General features: G+C 39.6%; 1 protein-coding gene across 1 annotated transcript in view; it reads left to right on the top strand.

Moving 5' to 3' along the window:
• The window catches only part of LOC126272406 (zinc finger protein 761-like), a 348,537-nt gene that overhangs the window by 213,630 nt on the left and 119,007 nt on the right, over window positions 1-15,900 (top strand). The gene's annotated exons all lie outside the window — the stretch shown is intronic.

Here is a 15,900-nt window from a genome sequence, read left to right as displayed (position 1 = left end):
GTAGTTGGTTTGTAATAGGATACAAAGTAAATATGGGTAATGTTGAAAGTGAATTTCTTGAGTATCCTGCGAACAGTTATCAGGACACACAGTAAATTGCTGACACTGTGATTAAAACAAAATTATTAAGGTGCAGCATATGTAGCATAGGGGAATACCGTTTTCCCTCAGTATAATTTAAACTGGCGGATGATGATTATATAGATGACTGAGTGCCATTGATAGAAGTTGAAAGGAAGTTTTGGCTGAAGCTTGTACACTTTGCAGGAAGGGAGAAGAATCCTTTTGAATTATTTTTCTTTTGGACATAGTCATAGATTGTCAGATTAAGTAGCTATGGTGTTGAATGTAGGTGATAGACTGTGCAAAGTTTTGTTCCACCATCATTCTAACATACAGGAGCTGGACTACTTCAGAGCAAGCAGCAAGCGATTAATAAATAATATCGTTTGGATAGATATCAACTCAGCAAATCTGTGGTGTCTCATAACCATTTATGATTTGTTATTGTGGAACACTTGCACCACTTCAGTACAATAATAATTCAATAATGATGTCACTATGTAAGAAGGTAGTTTTAAATTACTGAGTACTGTTGTGGGCAAAAAGTCCCCCTGTAGTAGCCAACAGACAAGTTCAAAATGAACTGATATTTAGGAAAAGAGGCACACACATGCAGTACAATGTGGATCTAAAATTCATGTTCTCTTCCATTAGGGATTAATGTTCCTTAATTATAGTTGTAGGATTCCTTGTTCGTACCTGCAAAGAATGTGAGTGAACTTAAGTTTGTAACAAATTCGTAAAACTTATTAAATAGGCATCCTTCTATAGCGGTCACATCATTTGCATGTAGACGATCATCTTGGCAACGGATGAATCACGGTATTAGTCAACTTAATATTCCCCTTTTAGCAATTCTATCAGCAGTTATTGCTTTAATGACTGCACAGTTCAAAGTAAAATTCATTCTCTATGTCTGCAATTTTATGTGGTAGCAACAAATAAGGAAAAGATAAATTGCTATTTACCATAAAGAAGACATGTTAAGTTGCAGACTGTCACAATTAAAAGGCACCTACATAAAGCTTTCAGCTACAGCCTTCATCAGCAAAAGAGAAACATGCACCATTCATACATGCACGCCTCATGCACTCATGACTCCCAGCTTCAGCATCTTTGGCCAGAAGACAACTAACACATGGAATGCAAGCAGCAATCTGTAGGGGGTGGGGAAGGAGAAGGGATAGTAATGTACTGACAGGGAGAGAGACAAATGCTGTCGACCAGAGTCTGCATGGACTAGAATGCCAATAGATACAGGCTCAGGAGGTTGTGGGGCTGATAAGCGGAGAAGAAAGAAGAGGAACAAGAAAATATGGATGGTACATTGACAGAGGGCTCCAAACAAAGAAGGTGGATGATGAGAATGGGGAGGAGATGATAGGACAGAGGGGCGGAAACTGTCAGGTGGAGGGTGTGTGGATAGTATGTAGCCACTCTTTAAGGCCGGGAAAGTTATGGGAGCAGAGGATATGTTATAAGGATAACTCCGATCTGCGCAGTTCAGAAAAGCTGGTAGTGGAGGGGAGGATCCAGATGGCTCGGGTAGAGAAGCAGCCATTAAAAGCAAACATGTTTATGTTCAGCTGCATGTCATGCCACAGGGTGGTCTACTTTACTTTTGGCCACTTTGACAGTGGCCATTCATCCAGGTTGACAGCTGGTTCGTAGTCATACCAATATAAAAAGCTGTGCAATGATTGCAGCAGAGATAGGTAAATGACATGGCTGCTTTCACAGGTGGGCCAGCTCCTGGTGTGGTAGGATAAACCTGTGACAGGACTGGAATAAGATGTGCTGGGTAGGTAGATTTGGTAGGTCTTGCACCTGTGTCTTCCACAGGGATATGATCCTTGTGGAAAGGGGTTAGGATTCAGAGTAGTATAGGGCTGGACTAGGATGTTGTGGTGGTTGTGTGGGCGACAGACCACCACTTTAGGAGGGGTGGGATGTATCTCAGGTAGGATGTTGTTCATTTCAGAGCATGATAAGTGATGAAAGGGATACTCCTTTGTGGATGGTCTTGGGGCTAGGGGAAGGGTTGGGGGTGTGAGGGAAAATGACATGGGAGATCTGTTTGCAGACTAGTTCTCGGGAATAGTGCATGTCTGAAAGCCTTAGTGAGACTCTCAGCATACTGAACAGGGTGTTTTTGTCACTCCAGATATGCCATCTCCCGATGGCCATTGGAGCACAGCGTGTCTGCAGTGACAAGAATGCCCTTGCACAGTATGCTGATGATCTCACCAAGGCCTTCACAAACAGGCAATATCCTCCAGACTAGTCCACAAAGAAATCTCCCGTGCCATTTCCGCTCACACCCACAATCCTCTCACCATCCCCAATAACCAGCCACAAAGGAGTGTCTCCTTTGTCACTCAGTACTGTCCCAGACTGAAACAGCTGAACCACTTCCTTTGCCAGGGCTTTGATTACCTATCATCATGCCCTGAAATGAGGGACGTCCTATCCAAGATACTTCCCAACCCTCCTAAAGTGATGGTCTGTCACCTGCACAATCTCCACAATGTCCTATGCTACTCCCAATCTTAACACCTTCCCACAAGGTTCATATCCCTTGGTAGACACGGATGCAAGACCTGCCCCGTCCAACCATCCAGTACTTTTTATTCTAGTCCTGTCACAGGTTTATCGTACCACATCAGGGGCCAGGCCACCTGTGAAAGCAGCTGTATCATTTACTGGTTCTGCTGCAATCACTACACAGCTTTCATATTGGTGTGACCACCAACTAGCTGTCCAGCAGGATGAACAGCCACCACTAAACTGGCCAAGTGTAAAGTAGACCACATCACACAGTTTACAGAAGATTATAAATATTGCCTTTTTATGTATTCTTTGTGGTTCCAAACTACTAAATAACATTAAGAGAACTGTCTGTTTCTCCTTCAGCAGAGCTGACTTTTTCACTGTTGAAGACAATTTTTTATTATTATTATTATTTCTTCTATTTGTAATCTTATTTATGCTCAATGGAGGCTTTTCTTTGTGCAGTTATTGTAAAATTTAAATCATTTCTCACTTTCAGATATTTGTTCTCTTCTGAGGAAGGACTCTGATGTCCATGTCCTCGTGTAATCTACTTATTATGTCACATAACAATAAAAAACAATAAAACAGAGATGGACACCCAAAAGCACCAAAATCCACTGCTGTAATGTGAGGTAGAGCATCGATGTTGCAGACACCACCACCATTTTACTATGGTGTTGGAACTTTCTTCCCAAGAATCCTCAGTGGTGACATTTCATTCCATTTTCTCAATAGTCTATAAACTTGCCGCTGTTTGAGATGCATCATGGAATGATTTGACACTGTGTTCAGTTCTCTGACATACATTCAATTAGGTTGTAATTGATGTTCATGGCAAACATAGAAAAACATAAATTATGTCATCAGAGGTATTCGGACACCTGGCTGAAAATGACTTACAAGTTCATGGCACCCTCCATCGTCAATGCTGGAATTCAATATGGTATTGGTCCACCCTTATCCGTGACGACAGCTTCCAATTTCGCAGGCATACATTCAGTCAGGTGCTAGAATGTTTGTTGGGGAATGGCAGGCCATTCTTCATGGAATGCTGCACTGAGGAGAGGTATTGATATAGATCGGTAAGGCCTGGCACAAGTCAGCATTCCAAAACATCTCAAAGGTGTTCTATAGTATTCAGGTCAGAGCTCTGTGCGGGGTAGTCCATTTCAGGGATGTTATTGTCATGTAACCATCCCACCACAGGCCTTGCATTATGAACAGGTGCTTGATCTTGTTTAAAGATGCAGTCACCATCCCCGAATTACTCTTCAACAGTGGGAAGCAAGAAGGTGCTGAAAACATCAATGTAGGACTGTGGTGTGATAGTGCCATGCAAAACAACAAGGGGTGCAAGCCCGCTCCATGAAAAACATGACCACACCATGACACCACCGCCTCCGAATTTTACTGATGGCTCTACACACGCTGGCAGATAATGTTCAGCAGGCATTCACCATAGCCACACCCTGCCATCGGATCGCCACATTGTGGACCGTGATCCGTCACTCCACACAACATTTTTCCACTGTTGAATTGTCCAATGTTTATGACCCTTACACCAAGTGAGGTGTCATTTGGCATTTACCAGCATGATGTGTGGCTCATGAGCAGCTGCTCAACCATGAAATCCAAGTTTTCTCACTTCCTGCTTAACTGTCATGGTACTTGCAGTGGATCCTGATGCAGTTTGGAATTCCTGTGTGATGGTATGGATAGATATCCGCCTATTAGACATTACAACCCTCTGCAACTGTCAGTGGTCTCTTTCAGTCAACAGACGAGGTCGGCCTGTATGCTTTTGTACTGTAGATGTCCCTTCATGTTCCCACTTCACTCTCACATTGGAAACAGTGGACCTAGGGATGTTTAGGAGTGTGGAAATCTCATGTAGAGATGAATGACACAAGTGACACGCAATCACTTGACCACGTTCGAAGTCTCAGAGTTCCATGGAGAGTCCCATTCTGCTCTCTCACAATGTCTAATGACTACTGAGGTCACTGATATGGAGTACTGACAGTAGGTGGAATGACAGTGTTCCTAATATGAAAAACTTACATTTTTGGGGGTGTCCGGATACTTTTGATCACATAATGTATCAGTGCAAATAATTTGCTGGGCAGTACAAACAATGTGCTGGACAATCCTACCTTAACTTGTCACATCCTTTCGTCTTTCCCTCTCCTTCCCTCTTTCCTGAAGAAGCAACCGTCGGTTGCGAAAGCTAGAAATTCTGTGTGTGTGTTTGTGTGTTTTATTTATTGTGCCTGTCTGCCGGTGCTTTCCTGCTTGGTAAGTCTTGGAATCTTTGTTTTTAATATATTTAACTTGTCATTAGTTATAATTGTAGTAAGCCACACTGGAAAGTACTTACATCTGTCAGAATGGGGCCAAATACATCATTTTGCTATATCTGCATGACTTTCCTTATCTATATACCTGTCATTCTTTTCGACACCTGTCACATTGATTGCTTGTGTAATTTTGACAGTATCTTGCTCTTCAGAGTATGCATTTCATTTGAGACCCACTTATTTGACTAAGCACTTGACGAAAGAAAACTGAGGTAATAAGTAGGCAAACAGGTAAACTGTACAATGTACAACCACCTGCTGTGGGTGAACACAGATAAGTTCACAGGGGTTAAGGACATAAAATTGGCAAAGTGATCCATCCAGTTGCAGGTAGATCAGTTCTGCTGTCCCCTGTTGGGTTAAGATGCAGCCTGTTCCTTATTGGAGAAAGAAGTATTATCACTGTTGTGTATGGATATTGTGTACTGTGAAGAATGCAGCTGTACACTAACCACATAGAATTGTGAACTCTTTCAGATTATAATTTCACAGGTTATTAACCCTTCGAGCTGGTAGTTACCATGTCTGTGTTTAGCCTATTGATCCAAGTTTAGGCTCCTGTCTGGTAGTAGAATGCAGCAGTCTGTTTAAATTGATCTGGTGGAAAACACCTTTGTTATGCTTAAAACTCCTGTGATGAACTTTTAGTGTTTTACACTCTGAAGCAATTTTCCAACCAGTCCTACACTGCAGTCTCCTTTCATGAGTTTCCAGTAATCTGAAACTGGTGTGTGAATCTTCTTTTGCCTTTTCAGTAGCTTGATAAACAATAAATGCACTGTGCACTTTAATGCATCCCAGTAGTTCTGGGTATAACTCAATTCATTTTTTTTCTTTCCATTATGCCTTTTTAGTCCATGTTTTTTCCTCAACAAAGGCCTTAACGGTGCATCAGTGCAGATATCCCTACATGTGGATGATGAAGTAGTGTTACTTGTTATCAGCAGATGGTAGAACAGTGCAGTTTTATCAGAGGGAGAGAGAGTTGAAAATCCTCAGGGAACCGTCATTATTTTCTCCACACTGCATAGTTGTTGAGCACTGGTAGCTTCATTAGGTGAAATGTAGGTCACCTATCAACTGTACCTGTAATCCATTCACCATAAGAATAAACATGATGTAAACATTGCAGTATGTATTCTTCCACGTTTGATGGAACCTCATTGGATTTCCTTTTCACATGGGACTACAGCCAAGCTGTCTCAAGTACTGTCAGGTACGATAATAAAGGTATGTTTTGTGCTGTGCATTACGTGCACATCGACTTAGAGATAATATGGGACAACAGCTTTGCCAGCGCATTCAACTTGGACAGCACTAGCTGGTCAGGTGGTACAGCTAGACTGCAGTGACATGGCCAGCTGCAGTTTGTACGTCAAAAGCGACGAACAGAGCAGCAGTACAGCTTTGAGTGTCATTTAATTTTTAAGCAGAATGAAATAATACACTGAAAATCTCCCACAATATGCTCCTTAGACGACTAGATGAAAACCACATCACATTATCATTTTTAGGTAATGTACCATTGTAATTAAAAACAAGTATGATGAAAATTCCTGACTTAACCACAGAGTAATTTTTCTGCATAAGCTGTGTGTAACATAAGAGAGTAATGATGGATTTCACCATATAGTTAAATATTGAAGCCACTGAAGGTATTATTTACTGGGAGTCGTCTGGTAATCTTTTAGCTCCTTCCTTATCTGAATCCGAGAATACATTTCAGTTCTGGAAGTATCACCTGCTACATTGATAACAAGCCTATCAGCAACTGAATCCATGAAGCCAACCAGGCGCAGCATATTCTCTTCTTCTTTTATGACGAGCCATTCTATGCCTGCCAGCGTTCGGCAGTGACGTCTGAAAAAGCTACGCTGCGTTAGTTGCTGTACGTCTGGCAGCTTAACAGTGTGGTTAGTTCTCTAGACAAATCCCACAGCTTGGTTCCAGATCAGTTCTGTTGGATTCATATTATAATGGTACAGTACCAAATGTAAAACTGCAGCATTTGTATGATGTGCTCGATGTTGTGAAAATGATTGTTTTTCATGTTTCTACGATACTTACCTACCTCTGTGGTATAAAACTATGGACACAGTCCAAATATAGAGGATTTGGTTTTTCATTTTTGACTTAAAAAAGTAAGTTATGTTTTCTTAATTTAAACAACTTTTATGAACAGTCTTTCATAAAACATCGATAATTAAGAATTTGTATTTGAAATGGAAACAAGAATTTTGCGTCCAATATGTAATGAGAAACAATTAGACGTGCAATTCATAAAAAATGATGATGAGTCTTATAATTATGAATGTAGGTATTTCAAATTAAACAAGGAAAAAAGTGACATTAGGAAGATTTGAACCAATGCATTAATAACTACTTTTGGTTCACGAACTTTTACGTTACTGACTGCACTACATGTTCGACCATGACTCATTTTCAAGTGCATTATATACAATGCTAGGAAAACTTCAAAGCCAATTATCTCGATAAATTTATGAAAAACATTAAGGCCAGCCTATTTCCTTGTACCTTTTAACCATATTCCATGCAGGTGTTTCATTACAGTACAGAAAGCAGCTTCAGCCATTTTCGTGCTGTGCAATAACAGCACGACAGTCAGAGTACAGCGCTGCAGAGGCTGTGACTGTACGTGATTTTTGAAATAAAAACAATGTAGCTAAAGTATGATTAAGGAAAACATTGATGGCTGTTAATACGTTTGAATATCTTAAAGTTTCATTTAACTTAGTAATAAGATATCTAATACATAAGTAGGACCTACTTCCAAGAGTGTAACACCACCAGTGTACATGTGCTACAGCTTCTGACCAGTCATCACATTTGTGTTTCTTTACATCAGGTTTATTCTTATGATGAACAGATTATAGATAAGGATTAGAAGGTGACATCCAAGAAGCTCTACAGGCTTTTTATTATGTGTGTGCAGACAGAATAGTGAAATATTCATCATTTATTGCACTTTTCTTGATGTCTTGGAAATAATAGGAATAGGCCATAAAAGGTTTCATTTGTTTTATTCCAGTGGCTCTGAACCAGTTAAGATTTTTCTTGTTAGGATATTCATCATTGCAGTTACAAGTGTCTTAGCTTTGAATATATATTTTATATTGTCCCATCTTAATATGCTGTACTTTTGATGACTTGGACCTAATGATTTTCTCTTATACGGGGGAAATCCAGAAAACATATTTTTACACTTACATACATATATACTCTACAAACCAGCGTGAAGTGCATGGCTGATGGTGCATAGAATGGTATCACATTATGCTTTCTTCCCTTTCCAGCTGTGTATGTAGTCACTGCTTAAAAGTGTTATACATAATCTCACATTCACATGGGGTCTAAAAAAATCTCTGGGTTCTTCACTTCCACTGATTTTTGAAATTTTGTAGTTGGGTTGCACAGGATAATAGCATGTATTTTCAAATGTCATTTCAACTTTTTCAACATTTCTGTGATGCTCTCCCGTCAGATAAACATGGGATCATTCGTGCTGCCCTTCTTTATAATTGTTCTGTATCCTAGGTCAGTCCTGTTTGGTATGGTTCCCTCACTATGTATATACAAGTGATGAGTCAGCTGCCTCCTTTGTAGATTAACTGCATTTTCTCAGTATCCTGACAATGATCTGGAATTTACTACTTGGCTTATCTATTACTAATTCCATTTTGTATCCCTGAAAATTGTTGTACCCAGATATTTGCAGAAATTGTCTGAGTCTAACTGTGGATCATTCATTTTGTAATCATAAGGTAAGACATTTTGTGAAGTGAAGTACATAACTTAACATTTCTGTACATTTGAAACAACTTGCCGTCCTTGGCTTTAAAAGCTTTACAAGATATGATTGAATTTTCCTGCATTTTTTCATTAAGTACTTCATTATAGATAATTACATCATCAGCAAAAAGTCTGAGATTACTTTTAATTAATATACAACATGAACAGCAAGGGCCCCTACAGACCTTCCTGGGGCATACCTGAAGCTATTTGTACATCTGTCAGTGTCTCTCCATCCCAGATAACATTTTGCTCCTCCCTGCCAAAAAAATATGCAATACAGCCACAAATTTATGACTTCTTCTTTTTCATCATTTTCGTGTTCTTCTTCTTCGCTTCACGTAACAGGCATTTTGTATAATACACGAAGAAGAAGAAGAAGAAGAAGAAGAAGAAAAAAAATTGCTGTGGCTGTATACTGTAACAGGTACTTCTCATCAAGAACTGTTGTATTAGCTACATATCTATCCAGTGCATGCTCAACTTGCTCAACTATTCTTTTGAACTTGAGCAACAGTTCTTCTACGTGCTTCTGCCCAGAGACAAATGTTTCGAGTTCCTCTTTGAGATGTGACACAAGTGTCTCAGATGTGACACAAGTGTCTCTTTATCTAACTTACTAAACCTGTAAATCTTCCTACTTGTTTTTGTTCTTTCTATCTTAGAAATCAATGTTTGCTAGCATAGATAACCAGAAAAAATTTGCATTTTTTTGTTACCATTAGGTCTGAAATATTCCTATTATGAGTGGGCTCCTGAATTATATGTCCAAGGCAGTTTTCAGAGAAGGCATTTTGTAATATGTCACTCCTACCACGTACAACACTGTATTTATCCCAATTGATTGTTGGATATTAAAGTGGCTTTCAGTGGTGACAATACGTTTAGGGAACCTTTGTGCTAGGAAGCTGAAGTTTACTCTTAAGTTTTTGGTTACTTTTCTGCTCAGTGCTGGGTCTTGCACAGTCTCTTCTGCAGCTTGGTGGATTTGAGTTATTTTTCTCCTGTTACAATAACACCATATCCCATTAGCTATCAAACGAGGTCGAGTACCTTAAAAGACTGCTTCAACTCTGAAAAGTTTTTGTGAATGCTTCAGTGGTTGATCACTAGAATTTATATTGTTTCATCTATGGGGACCTTTGCTTTGAATCTCAAAGTCTCTGGTTCAAACCTTCTACTCAGTTCAGAACCAGAGGGTCACAATCTGTTGTGGAGTAATGCTGCAGATTGTGAGCTTCATCGAAACACTGAGAGGTGCATCATCATCTTCATCAATGCCAGTTATTAGGATGACCTGAGTGTGATATTGTATTCAATACGACTGGTACTGTTTACTCTGACATGCACTGTAGTCTGTGGTTAGTGGCGTCTGGGTCCCTCAGTGGCTGCCCAGAATGGCCTCTTCGGCATTTCAGATGAGGTTTTGAGGCATGCAGTGTGCATGAGGTAATAATTAACAATTCCTTGCTGCTATTTCCATAAGGGGTATCTTTTGTGTTGCCACTGGTTGGCACAGGACACACGAGTGAAATGTATCTGAATGGCAGAGTTTAAGTTGCAGTGGGTGACAGCACCTCAAGCTTGTTGGTTAGGGGACATGAGGTGATAGTTGGTTAGAGGACATGAGATGATACATCCTTTACTTTCTGCAGAGGAGGCAGTATTCATTGGAGAGTGTAGTACTTGAGGTATCTGGGGTACACCTGTTTCTTAATTTTGCCCAAAATACCCATTGCTAATCACTCATCAGACATAAGAGTGATGTCCAACTACTTATGAACAGGAGCAGACTCACCTCATGCTTGAGAACTACATTCACTGTGAAGCTGCATTTTTCCGAATATGGAATGATTAAGTTCTAATTAGCCTCACTGATATTGTTTTCAATTTCAGCATTGGTTATGCTGCAAGAGTTGGAAGTTCTCTTAAATATCTGAAGCTATAATGTGTAAGCCAGTGCTTTGTTAAAGATAGATAGGAAAATGTACGATCATATTTACCCATTTCTGAAATGTGACTTGGTTTCTGAACTTTTATTTAAGTTATGTTCACCAACAAACTCGTGTAACAATTTCAATATTGCAATGCAATGGTTGAATTTGTAATACCAAAATTTAGGTTATGTTTGTAAAAATTTAATCACTGAGTTAGAAGAAAGAGATCAGTTAGCAGAAACCAGTAGACATATTCCACTAATCACATAAGTATCCTCACTTAAAATTTGTGAAAGGATATTGGTACCAAAGTTTTCAGAATACACAATGGTAGCTTACGATTTACAATGAACTGTGTTATGCACGACACTTTATGCATCCAAAAATTCTCAAAATGTACCTTTTATCATGTAAATACAGCATGAAATTAGGTAACAACTGTTTTTGTATGAGAACACTGTTGACCAAAGTTTCTAAAAAATACAAGTTATAGTGTACATGCAAGTCCTAACTCAGTTGATGAAATAATATACAGAAACAACATAAACAGCAAAATACTAAATCTAGAATTTCAATTTGGACTTATCTGGAAGAAGTAGTGTCTCAGAAAGGAAAATCCAGAAATTTGAATATATATGTAAATAAACAGGCAAAATGCATGGATATTTTACTTGACTGAATTCATGACATCTTTTACACTAGCATGCCAAAGCTGAACTCTGCAGCATCAGTTTATGATAGTCAAAATAGTGAAAATTAAGGTGTCTTCCACCTGGGTTAGCCAGTAATTCAGTGACATTTAGAAATGCCAAAGCAAAAATCTGTAAAACTATCTTCCAAAAGAACACTGCCACAGTAGCAGTAACTTAGTGCAAATTTCAATGCAAAATGCTTTTAACAACTTTAACATTGAAACTCTGTCTTGAAATATGGTAGAAGATCCAGAGAGATTGTGATTGTGTGTAAAGTATACCAGTGCCAAGACACAGTGAGCTCCTGCACTGTGTGATATCAGTGGTAATATTACCGATGACAGCATCACTTAAGTGGTGTTATTAATCTTAGTTTTCCAAAATTCCTTCGCCAAAGAAGATGAAGTAAATGTTCTAGAATTTGAATCAGGAGCAGCTGCTAACATGAGTTACTTAGAAGTTGAAATCCTCTGTGTAGAGGGGCAGCTTAAATCGTTTAATAAATACAAGTCATCCAGTCCATTTTGATTCCTATCAGAGTACACTGATAAAATAGCCTGATACTTAGCACTCATACACAACTGGTGGCTCAATGAAACATCTACAGAAGGATTATGGAATATATACTCTATTCAACCATTATGAATTACCTAGAAGAAAGCAGTCTATTGATACATAGTCAGTATAGTTTTAGAAAATATTGTTCATGTAAACATAACTAGCTCTTTATTCATAGAAAGTAATGAATGGTATCAACAGGTGATCTCAAATTGATTACATATTACTAGATGTGCAAAAGACTTTTGATACAATTCCTCATGAGAGATTAACTGTCTAATCAAATTATGTGCCCATAGAGTATTGCTTCAGTTGTGCAAATTATCAGTTAGGATGAATGGGCATATGCAGAAGGTGTAGATGGACAATACATAATATCCTCTTGCAGAGCATGCTCTACACCATGACAATCATGACCTCTGTGCCTGCTCACCACATGCGCCATCTGGATTCTTCCCCCCCGTCACCAGTTTCTCAGAAGTTCGCAGGTGGGAACCAACGATATAAGATGTCTGTGGTTCTCGCTATCCACCTGGCCTTAATTTACTCAATTTCTTTCATCTCAGCATTTTGTCTCAGTAACTACTACTTTCTTCACTCTGTTTTAGTTTTCATTTTCTTACGTGTCTATTTTTGACTGCCCCCTCCAACTCCTGTTACATACAATGCACTTAGCTTCTCACTCTTATTAACTCATAAATGATGTTTTAGCAGTATTCTCTGTCTTGCTTATTGCCCAGTCTTCCACCTTTAAGCTTTCAGGTTTTTAAATCTCATCCAGTGCAGCCCCCAAGAATCAGTCTTTTCTTAGCCCATTCAGTTGGCTAAGTCTCTCCTGACCTGTAGTTCTGGGTGACTTTTCTGAACTCTATCCCTTTTCCTAGACCTCTCCAGTCCTTTTTGTTCATCCCTCTTCCTTTCCCTTCAAACATTCCGCCTGAAGAATGAGCCACTGGCTCTGAAAGCATGTCTGATTATAATCTTTTATGTTTGTATTCTGCTGCTGCTTGGTGAGTGTTTTTTAAATGTATCCAGTTACTTTATTTTGTCAAAAAGAGGAATCATGTAGATAGAGATGTAATACATAATAGTTGAACGCTATTTATGTTATAACACTATCAAAATACTTTTTGTCAGATTTATATTCCTTGCCCATTACCTGTAATTTGCCTATGAATAAAAAAAAGTGTGTCTAAATAAAAAATTCTAACCTCCAATGTTTTGAATACAGTCACATTTTAAGCTGAAAAATATGGATAAAATTAAAAAAAGATGTAGTCTGTAAATTGGGTGTATTACAACAGACTTATCTCGCAATTTGCAGGTTTTTTTGCATTAATTATTCAGTAGGTACAGTGTTGTCTAAATAAAAAAAATTGTAGTCTGTAAAGTGGCTGTTTTACAACTAACTTATCTCCAATTTGCAGTTTTTTTGCATTGATTATTCAGCAGGAACATTGTGTAAAGCCGTTAATGAACACTTTTTAACATCACCTGTAGTGGTACTACTGAACTCATCTACTATTGAACTCATTGTATGAGAACTGTTTGATAGTAAGTATATAGTTTTCTTTCTTCTTTAAATGCTAGTGATATACAAAAAGTACACTGCAACTGTGTAATTCCTTTGAACAACAGCAGATACAGCAAAATAACATATTGTTATTGCTTAATGTTGCTAATGGTATATCACAGAATAAAATACCTATCTCACACAGAAAGGAATAATTTGTTAGTTTACACAATTCACCCTTAATATTTCCAACTCCTGGATGAACTTTGATTGCTCACTGTTTACATATTTCTTGCAAATAATATTATCATGAAGATACCTTCACCACACTGTTTACAATCAATAGCAGAACAACCGGGGACTATTTGTAACTGTCCTTAATAGTTATATTAGCCATTTAATAACTTTCCAACAATCAAAGTTTGCAAAAAATTGTTTGGAGTCACAGGCAGACACAATGAAAATGACTGCCAAAGCATTAAGCATTTGGACAAAAAAATCTTCCCTCTGAATTAGGAAAGACGCACCATTCACACAAGCACAACTTGCACGCGCATGGCCACTGCTCCAGGTGCTGGAGCCTGACTGCAGCTGTGTCTGACATGAGCAGCAATCTGCCAGAGAGGGTGGTGGGATAAGGAGGTGGCATGGTGAAGGAAGTGGGAGGAATAGCATCATACAAGTGAGGCAAGATGCTTGTGCTGTCTAGCAGAGCTTTTTGGAGCTCCTTGGGGATGGGATAGGTCCGTTAGATACAGCGTAGGGTGGTCATTCTGTGGGACGGAGGTGAGGTTAGTGGGGAGGGAGAAAGGGAGAGGACAGAAGGGGAAAGGAGATCTAAGTGTGTCCGTAGGATAGAATGCCCATGTGGTGCTTGAGTGGAGCATAGAAGAGGATAGGTAGGTGGAGGAGACAGAGATTAGTGAACGTAAGGCCAGAGAATTTAGGGAAACAGTGGATGTGTTGTAGAAGGAGTTTCCACCTGTGCAGTTCAGAAAGCTGGTGTTGGTAGGAAGAATCCTGGTGGCACTGGCTGTGATGTGCTCATTTAAGTAAAGAATATCAAGTTGCACAGAATGTTCAGCAACTGGCTGGTTCAGCTTTCACTTGTCCACAGTTTAGTGATTGCCATTTATGCAGATAGACAGCTTTGCCCACAAAGAAAGCAGCACAATGGTTCAGCTTAGTTGGTAAGTCACACAGCTGCTTTCACAGGTAGCTCAGCCTTTGAAAGGCTTCAGGATTGCTGTTACAAAGCTGGAGTAGGTAGTAGTGGGAGAGTATGGGATATGCAGGGATATAAGCTGTGAGACCATAGGTGGAGTGGGGATGGACAAGTATACTGGGTAGGCCAATGGGTGGTGGAATATCACTGGCGGGAGGGTGTGGGAGGACAATGGGGAGGACATACCTCATTACAGGGCATGACAAGAGAAAGTTGAAACCCAGGAGTCACAAGAGGAGTGCTCCTTAGTGGCTGGACAGTATATTGTGGGAGGTGGTAGGTGACTGGAGAAACTAGGCATGGGAGATCTGTTTCTCTGTATGCTGAGGAAAGTGATTTCATCCTGCAAAGGCCTCGATAAAACCTTTGGGAGACCTGGAGATGGACTGCTTGTCAGTACAGTTGCAACGACTATGGATGAGTAGGCTGTTTTGAAGGGCTTCTCAATATGGAACGTGTGGCACCTGTCGAAATTGAGGTATTGTTGATGGGTGGTAGCTCTGATGTGATCAAAGAGGCTGATGTAGCCATCCTCGAGGTGGAGGTTAACATTGAGGAAGGTGGCTCGTTGGGCTGAGGAGGATCAAGTAGAGTGAATGGCGGAACTCAGTGATAGAGGGGGTTCTACTGACTGCAGCGCACTGCAGGAACACGGTAGTATTTTAACTCGTGTTTTAGTATCCAGTTGCATGGCAAATGTTGGTAAGACATCCTACTAAGTGCGAACCACATGCTGTGATCCATTTCCTACTCATGGAAGGAATCACACGTAGATGAAAACGGTTAACAGCGGAGGTGCTATGAATATAATGATTGTGTTTAAATGATGTAGAGAGTTTGTGGAGGGAGAACAAATTTTCATGATAAACGAAAGAGTGGAAGACTTTCCATTTTGACTGGTGAGTTAGTGCAAAAACTGAGGAAAATATTTTGAAGGCTGCGTATTGACAGTTTTTGCAATGTTTTCGTAATGCTTCAGATTTCTCTTATACAAGACACTCACAGGAACATTAGGATACCAGAAGCTGTAAGCAAGATGTGTCTCAAAACAGGTAAAAGAGCAGCACAACCGAAATTGAGTCAATAGCACCCATGAATTTCTTGAGTGACTTGAATTGGAAGGTGAGGATTTTCTGAGCTCTACTGTGACTGGAGAAGAAACGCTGGGTGAAGGTGGGTGGCTCATTAGGTG

Source organism: Schistocerca gregaria, chromosome 5 (genome assembly GCF_023897955.1).
Source record: "Schistocerca gregaria isolate iqSchGreg1 chromosome 5, iqSchGreg1.2, whole genome shotgun sequence".
Taxonomy (NCBI): Eukaryota; Metazoa; Arthropoda; class Insecta; order Orthoptera; family Acrididae; genus Schistocerca; species Schistocerca gregaria.
The sequence above is the reverse complement of the archived record's forward strand: the minus strand, read 5'-3'. Positions and strand labels throughout refer to the sequence as shown.